Source organism: Arachis duranensis, chromosome 6 (genome assembly GCF_000817695.3).
Source record: "Arachis duranensis cultivar V14167 chromosome 6, aradu.V14167.gnm2.J7QH, whole genome shotgun sequence".
Classification (NCBI taxonomy): Eukaryota; Viridiplantae; Streptophyta; class Magnoliopsida; order Fabales; family Fabaceae; genus Arachis; species Arachis duranensis.
The window spans coordinates 40346141-40355741 of NC_029777.3; positions in this window are offsets into that span (position 1 = coordinate 40346141).

Consider the following 9601-nt stretch of genomic DNA (forward strand, 5'->3'; position numbering starts at 1 on the left):
TTTAATTTTCGAAAATTTATTTTGGTTTTCCAAAAGTTTTAAGTTTTGTGTTCTTTCTTTTGTTCTTGGTGTTCTTGTGAATCTTCAAGGTGTTCTTGAGCCCTCTTTGTGTTTTGATCTTAAAATTTTTAAGTTTGGTGTTCCTTGGTGTTTTTCCTCCAGATTTTCGAAAACAAGGAGCATTAGATCTAAAAATTTTAAGTCTTGTGTCTTTTGTGTGTTTTTCTCTTTCATCATAAAATTCAAATATCAAAAAAATATCTTTTCCTTTAATTTCTCATAATTTTCGAATTGCTTGAGTTGACTTGGTCAAAATTTTTCAAATTATATCCTTTTAAGATTTTTAAAATAATATCTTTTTCAAAAATATCCTAACCACTTTCTCTCTCCTCACTTTTTCGAAAATCCTCATAAAATATTTTCAATTCTTTTTCATTTTTATCGTAGTTTTATTTTATTTTATTTTATTATTTTGAAAATTTATTTTTTATAATAAAATAAATAAAATAAATTCACGTCATCTCCCTTTTTCCATTATGGATCTAAGTGGAAATGAACAGTCCATAAGGACTCTGGGGTCATATGCTAACCCACTACTGCTTCATATGGGAGTAGTATCTGTATACCCTCCATCGGAGTTAGTAGTTTTGAGTTGAATCCTCAGCTCATTATCATGGTGCACCAAAGTTGCCAGTATTCCGGTCCTCCACAGGAAGAACCTACAGAGTTTCTAGCATAGTTTTTACAAATTGCTGACACAGTACATGATAAGGAAGTAGATCAGGATGTCTATAGATTATTACTGTTTCCATTTGCTGTAAAAGACCAAGCTAAGAGGTGGTTAAATAACCAACCTAAGGACAGCATAAAGACACGGAAACAACTGTCAGAAAAATTCCTGAATCACTATTTTCCTCCAAAACGGATGACACAGCTAAGGCTAAGAATCCAAGGCTTCAAACAAGGAGATAATGAATCCCTTTATGATGCTTAGGAGAGATACAGAGAGATGCTAAGAAAATGCCCCTCAGAAATATTTTCAGAGTGGGTGCAGTTAGACATCTTTTATTATGGGCTTATAGAGAAAGCTCAGATTTCTCTAGACCACTTATCTAGTGGATCTATACACATGAGAAAGACAATTGAAAAAGCTCAAGAGCTCATTGATACAGTTGCCAGAAATCAGCATCTGTACATAAGCAATGAACCTTCCATGAAAGAAGAGGCTAAAACAGTAACTGCTGAACTAAGTCCTGCAGAACAAGTTACTGAATTCAATCGACAATTAGATTTTCTAACAAAACAACTAGCCGAATTCAAGAAGATACTACAAGAGACAAGAATGGCTAATATGAATATGGAAGTGTAGCTAAAGCGAACAGAACAGCAGTTATCAAAACAAAATAATAGAAGAGTGCTAAGCAGTTCAATTAAGAAGTGGAAAAACATTAAATACTGCACTTCAAGGCAGCAAGAAGCCAAGAAATGAACAAATTGCTACCTAAAATCCCTCTGAGGACAGTCAGAGCCCAGAGAGGGATAATTCTGGCGCTCAAACGCCAGAAAAGGAGTGGAGAGCTGGCGTTGAACGCCCAACCCATGCTCAGTCTTGGCGTTCAACGCCAAAAACAAGCAAGGAATTGGCATTAAACGCCCAAAGGAAGCACAGTTCTGGCGTTCAGACGCTAGAAACAGGTAAGGAGTTGGCATCTAATGCCACTCCAGCTTCCACCCTTGGCATTCAAACGCCAGTGGGAGATCAGACACATACAAGTGCTGATAGTAACCCCTCTAAAGAGGCTTCTCAACCCACATCTGTAGGCAATAAACCTACAACAACTAAGGTTGAGGAATATAAAGCCAAAATGCCTTATCCTCAAAAACTCCGCCAAGCAAAACAGGATAAGCAATTTGCCCGCTTTGCAGACTATCTCAGGACTCTTGAAATAAAGATTCCGTTTGCAGAAGCACTTGAGCAAATACCCTCTTATGCTAAGTTCATGAAAGAGATCTTAAATCATATGAAGGATTGGAGGGAAATTGAAAAAGTTTACCTCACTGAAGAATGCAGTGCAGTCATTCTGAAAAGCTTACCAGAAAAGCTTAAAGATCCCAGAAGCTTTATGATACCATGCACATTAAAGGGTACATGTACCAAGCAAGCTCTATGTGATCTCGGGGCAAGTATCAACCTAATACCTACATCTACTATCAGAAAGCTTGGTTTGACTGAAGAAGTCAAACCAACTTGGATATGTCTCCAACTTACTGATGGCTCCATTAAATATCCATCAGGCATGATTGAAGACATGATTGTCAAAGGTTGGGCCATTTGCATTTCCCACTGACTTTGTGGTGCTGGAAATGGAGGAGCACAAGAGTGCAACTCTCATTCTATGAAGACTTTTCCTAGCAACTGGACGAACCCTCATTAACGTTCAAAAAGGGGAAGTAACCCTGAGAGTCAATGAGGATGAGTTTAAGTTAAATGTTGTCAATGCTATGCAGCATCCAGACACCCCAAATGACTGCATGAGCATTGATATTATTGATTCTCTGGTAAAAGAAGTCAATATGACTGAGAGTCTCGAATCAGAGCTAGAGGATATCTTTAAAGATGCTCAGCCTGATCTGGAGGAACCAGAGGGAATAATAAAACCTCTGAAAATCCCTCAGGAAGAGGAGAAACCTCCTAAACCCGAGCTCAAAGCATTACCACCATCCCTGAAATATGTATTTTTGGGATAAGGTGAAACATTTCCTGTAATCATAAGCTCTACCTTAGAACCACAGGAAGAGGAAGCACTAATACAAGTGCTAAGGACACACAAGATAGCTCTTGGGCGGTCCATCAATGATCTTAAGGGCATTAGCCCAGCCAGATGCATGCACAAGATCCTATTGGAGGGTGATGCTAAGCCAGTAGTTCAACCACAGAGACGGCTGAATCCAGCCACGAAGGAGGTGGTGCAGAAGGAGGTCACTAAATTACTAGAGGCTGGGATTATTTATCCTATTTCTGATAGCCCCTGGGTAAGCCCTGTCCAAGTTGTCCCTAAGAAGGGTGGCATGATAGTGGTTCATAATGAAAAAAATGAACTAGTTCCTACAAGAACAGATACAGGGTGGCGTATGTGTATTGATTACAGAAGGCTCAATACAGCTACCAGAAAGGATCATTTTTCTCTACCATTCATATACCAGATGCTAGAAAGATTAGCAGGTCATGAATACTACTACTTCCTGGATGGATATTCAGGTTATAATCAAATTGCAGTAGATCCCCAGGATCAAGAGAAAACAGCATTCACATGTCCATCAGGAGTATTTGCATATAGAAGGATGCCATTTGGCCTGTGCAATGCACCTGCAACCTTTCAAAGGTGCATGCTCTTTATTTTCTATGATATGGTGAAAAAATTTCTGGAAGTCTTCATGGATGACTTTTCAGTATTTGGAGACTCATTCAGCTCCTGTCTTGACCATCTAGCACTTGTTCTAAAGAGGTGCCAAGAGAATAACCTGGTTTTAAACTGGGAAAAATGTCACTTTATGGTGACTGAAGGAATTGTCCTTGGGCACAAAATTTCAAACAAGGGAATAGAGGTAGATCAAGCTAAGGTAGAGGTAATTGAAAAATTACCACCACCTGTCAATGTTAAGGCAATCAGAAGCTTTCTGGGGCATGTAGGATTCTATAGGAGGTTTATAAAAGATTTTTCAAAAATCGCCAAACCTTTGAGTAATCTGCTAGCTGCTGACACGCCATTTATCTTTGATAAGGAGTGTCTGTAGGCGTTTGAGACTCTGAAAGCTAAGCTGGTCACAGCACCAGTCATCTCTGCACCAGACTGGACATTACCATTTGAACTGATGTGTGATGCCAGTGACCATGCCATTGGTGCAGTGTTGGGACAAAGGCATGACAAGCTTCTACTCGTTATTTACTATGCCAGTCGTGTTTTGAATGACGCACAGAAGAACTACACAACCACAGAAAAAGAGTTTCTTGCAGTGGTTTACGCCATTGACAAGTTCAGATCTTATTTAGTAGGATCAAAAGTGATTGTGTACACTGACCATGCTGCTCTTGAATATCTACTCACAACGCAAGATTCAAAACCCAGACTCATCAGATGGGTGTTGCTTCTGCAGGAATTTGATATAGAAATAAGAGACAGAAAAGGGACAGAGAACCAAGTAGCAGATCACCTGTCCCAAATAGAACCAGTAGAAGGGGCGTCCCTCCCTCTTACTGAGATCTCTGAAAACTTTCCGGATGAGCACCTCTTTGCCATCCAGGAAGTGCCATGGTTCGCAGACGTTACAAACTATAAGGCAGTGAGATTCATACCCAAAGAGTACAGTAGGCAGCAATAAAAGAAATTGATCACGGATGCAAAGTACTATCTTTGGATGAACCATATCTCTTCAAGAGATGTGCAGATGGAGTAATCCGTAGATGTGTGCCTAAAGAAGAAGCACAGAAGATCCTCTGGCACTGCCATGGATCACAGTATGGAGGATATTTTGGAAGTGAGCAAACAGCCACAAGAGTCCTCCAATGTGGCTTCTACTGGCCTACTCTCTATAAAGACTCCTGAGTGTTTGTACTTAATTATGACAGTTGCCAAAGATCTGGCAATCTGCCTCACAGTTATGCCATGCCTCAACAAGGGATCTTGGAGATTGAGTTGTTTGATGTATGGGGTATTGACTTCATGGGCCTTTCCCATCATCATACTCAAATACTTATATTTTGGTGGCAGTAGATTATGTATCCAAATGGGTGGAAGCTATTGCAACACCCACTAATGATACTAAAACAGTGTTGAAATTCCTCCAGAAACACATCTTCAGCAGATTTGGTATCCCTAGAGTACTAATCAGTGATGCGGACACTCATTTCTGTAATAAACATCTTTACTCTGCTTTGGTTCGATATGGAGTTAGCCACAGGGTAGCTACTCCATATCATCCACAGACAAATGGGCAAGCTGAAGTCTCTAATAGAGAATTTAAAAAAATTCTGGAACGGACTGTGATTAACCGTAGAAGGGATTGGGCAAGAAGCTTGGATGATGCTCTGTGGGCATACAGAGCAGCATTCAAGACTCCTATAGGAACTTCTCCATGCCAGCTTATGTATGGGAAAGCCTGTCACTTGTCAGTGGAACTGGAACATAAGGCCTATTGGGCAACCAGATTCCTAAACCTTGATGCCAAGTTAGCTGGAGAAAAATGATTAATCCAGTTAAATGAGCTAGAAGAGTTCAGACTCAATGCTTTTGAAAATGCAAAAATTTACAAAGAAAAAGTAAAAAGATGGCATGATAAGAAACTGTCATCCAGAGTCTTTGAGCCAGGGCAGAAAGTTCTGCTATTTAATTCTAGGCTCAGATTATTCCCCGGGAAATTGAAATCCCGGTGGAGAGGTCCATATATGATTACAAGTGTGTCACCATATAGATACGTCGAGCTTCAGGATAATGATTCTAACAAAAAGTTCTTTGTCAATGGACAGAGAGTCAAACATTATCTTGAAGGCAATTTTGAGCAAGAGTGCTCAAAACTGAGACTCGATTAAAGCTCAGTAATAGTCCAGCTAAAGACAATAAAGAAGCGCTTACTGGGAGGCAACCCAGCCATTTACAAAGCTTATTTGTTAATTAATTGATTTTTACAGGTTTATGTCAATTATCTTCAAAGTAAAATAGCAATTGCTTGAGTTCACTGAGTTACAGAAGGATTCAGAGGATAAAACAACAAAAAGAAGCTCACTGGTGCGAAAAAAGCTAGTAAGAGCTGTTTTGGGCGTTGAACGCCCAAAAGAAGCATCTACTGGGCGTTCAACGCCAGTAGAGATAGCCATCTGGGCGTTAAACGCTAGAAAGAAGCATCTTCTGGGCGTTGAACGCCAGAAAGAAGCACCTTCTGGCCGTTTAACGCCAGATTTACAGCGTCCTGGGCGTTCAGAAAAACGCCCAGTGTCAAAGGAGTTTCTGGCGTTCAACGCCAGTTAGAAGCAACAGCTAGGCGTTGAACGCCCAGGAAAAGCTACAATTGGGCGTTAAACGCCCAAAACATGCTGTGGTTGGGCGTTTAACGCCAGGATTGTGGGGAAGAGGTGAGTTTGTTTTCAACTCAATTTTTTTTCCAATTTTTATGTTTCAATCCATGATTTCTTGCATAAACATGTTACAAACTCTCATCCCTCAATTCCAAAAAAATTTTAACCCTAATTTCTAAAATCCCTTTTTCAAAGATACCAAATGTATCTTAATTCATAAACACAAATCTTTTTTTCAAATCCCAACCAACTTCTTTTCAAATTTTTTTATAACTCAATTATCTTTTCAAATTCATCTCAAATCTTTTCTTTTCAAAATGAAAATTCAAATTTATCTTTTTCAAATATCTTTCATAAACTTTTCAATTTTAAATTATATCTTTTTCATATCATACTTATCTTTCACAAATTATATCTTCTATCTTATCCTTTCCAAAATTTTCAAAAACCCACCCCCTCCCTTTAAATCCCATTCGGCCTCCCTCCATTCCTCCACCATTCGAATTTGGCTCTCCTTCTATCCCTTTCCTTTTCTTTCTTTTTCTTGAGGACAAGCAAACCTCTAAGTTTGGTGTGTTTATCCGTGATTACTAAGCCAACACCCACTAAGATCATGGATCCTAAAGGAAAACAAACCACTCCAAGAGGCAAGAAAGAAAATACTCCAAAACCACTTTGGAATCAAGGGAAGTTCTTAACCAAAGAATATTTAGACCATTACTACAAAATAATGGGTCTAAGGTCAGTGATCTCAGAAGTCAAATTCGACCTGAAAGAAGATGAATATCCGGAGATCCAAGAGCAAATTCGAAGCAGGAGTTGGGAAATCCTAGCTAATTGGTGCGCGAAATTGTGAACAATACTTTTTCACAACTCTCATAATCCCCGGTCATGAACCCCAAAGATTTGGAAGCTCAATACCATGGCATTTCACAACTTCGCACAACTAACCAGCAAGTGCACTGGGTCGTCCAAGTAATAAACCTTACGCGAGTAAGGGTCAATCCCACGGAGATTGTTAGTATTGAAGCAAGCTATGGTCATCTTGTAAATCTTAGTCAGGCAAACTCAATTGATAATAGTGATGAACGAAAATAACACAAAGGTAAGGATAGAGATACTTATGTAATTCATTGGTAGGAACTTCAGATAAGCGCATGAAGATGCCTTCCCTTCCGTCTCTCTGCTTTCCTACTGTCTTCATCCAATCCTTCTTACTCCTTTCCATGGCAAGCTTAAGCAAGGGTTTCACCGTTGTCAGTGGCTACCTCCCATCCTCTCAGTGAAAGCGATTGCATATGCTCTGTCACAGCACGCGGAATTCAGCTGTCGGTTCTCGGTCAAGCCGGAATAGAATCCATCGATTCTTTTGCGTCTGTCACTAACGCCCCGCCTGCTAGGAGTTTGAAGCACGTCACAGTCATTCATTATGTCATTTACTCATTTCTGTAAACTTTAGGCTACTAGTTTTCTATAAGTAGGACCTTTCACTATTGTATTTTCATCTTTGGATCTTAAAATCTTTTGATCACTTTAGATCTCTAGATCATCTTTGGACATTTTAGTTCTTAGATCATTTGGAGGCTGGCCATTCGGCCATGCCTAGACCTTGAATAGAAGAACAATAGTAATTGCATTAATACTCGAGGTACAGCAGAGCTCCACACCTTAATCTATGGTGTGTAGAAACTCCACCGTTGAAAATACATAAGCATGAGGTCTAGGCATGGCCGAATGGCCAGCCTCCCAATGATCTATGAACTAAAATGTCCAAAGATGATCTAGAGATCTAAAGTGATCAAAAGATCCAAAGATCGAAAGACTCTCTAATACAATAGTCAAAGGTCCTACTTATAGAAAACTAGTAGCCTAATTTGGGCCATCAAATCTTGGGCAAAGTATGGACTATCATATATTGCTGGAAAGCCCAGGATGTCTACTTTCCAACGCCGTTGAGAGCGCGCCAATTGGGCTTCTGTAGCTCCAGAAAATCTACTTCGAGTGCAGGGAGGTCAGAATCCAACAGCATCTGCAGTCCTTTTTGGTCTCTGAATCAGATTTTTGCTCAGGTCCCTCAATTTCAGCCAGAAAATACCTGAAATCACAGAAAAACACACAAACTCATAGTAAAGTCCAGAAAAGTGAATTTTAACTAAAAACTAATAAAAATATACTAAAAACTAACTAGATCATACCAAAAACATACTAAAAACAATGCCAAAAAGTATACAAATTATCCGCTCATCACTAATCCTGAAACAAAGGTGGGAAGAAACATGGTTCAGGAATTCTACTCTAATTTGTGGCAAACAGGCAGGCAGAGAATATCTGGAACTGCCCTCTATGACTATCGGACCTTGGTTAGAGGAAAGATTGTTCACATCCACCCTGACAAAATCAGGGAGATCTTTAAGCTACCTCAGCTAAAAGATGACCCAGACTCCTTTAATAGGAGAATGATGAGAATAAATAAGGGCTTGGACAATATTCTAGAGAACATATGCCTCCTTGGAACCAAATGGACAACCAGCACCAAGGGCATCCCAAATCAACTCAAGAGAGAAGATCTCAAACCAGTCGCCAAAGGCTGGCTGGACTTTATTGGGTGTTCTATACTTCCCACTAGCAACCGCTCTGAAGTCACCATTAAAAGAACAGTGATGATCCATTGCATTATGTTGGGAAGAGAAGTGGAAGTTCATCAGCTGATTTCGTGTGAACTTTACATAATTGCAAACAAGAACTCCAAAGATGCCAAATTGGCTTATCCAAGCTTAATCTCTATGCTATGTAAAAATGCTGGAGTGAAGATAGGAGTAACTGAGTATATCTCAGTTGAGCGAACAATCACCAAAATATCAATGGAAAAACAACAAGTGCAGGACGACCCCATCAAGAGGAGAGCACAGAAATTCCTCCCAGAGATCCCCCAAATTGAATACTGGGAGCATCTTAAAGCATTTGTTGCCAAGTTGCAAGAAGCTATGGACCAATTCAAGGAAGAATAGAATAATCAAAATAGCATGCTTTGCAAACTACTTAGGGAACAAGAAGAGCAAAGGCGTGACTTGAAGGAACTAAAGCGTCAAAAGCTATTTCTTGAATAACCGGGCACCCCACAGACTAGAGGAACATCTATTTCTCAAAATAAAGGTTATTGAGTCCTAATCTTAGCTTTAACTCTGTGATAGTTATTCTTATAGCAATTTACCTTAGAAGTTATATATGAGTAGTAAGTAGTATATCTATTTTGACTTTATCTCCAAGTAAGCTATAATTTATTTTTCTCATCATCATCAAACATGAATAAAATAGTAGAATTTTTAAAATAAAGAGGCAATAATTTTTTGAGTTCTTGATAAGGAAAATTCTAATTATTTATATGTGGTGGCAATATTTTTGTCTTCTGATTGAATGCTTGAACTAGGAATGGCAATTTCCCCCGGCAGGGCGGGTATCTGCGGGGATTTACCCGCCGGGGGATGGGGATGGGGACAATTATTCACCCGTGGGGGGCGGGGACGGGGATCC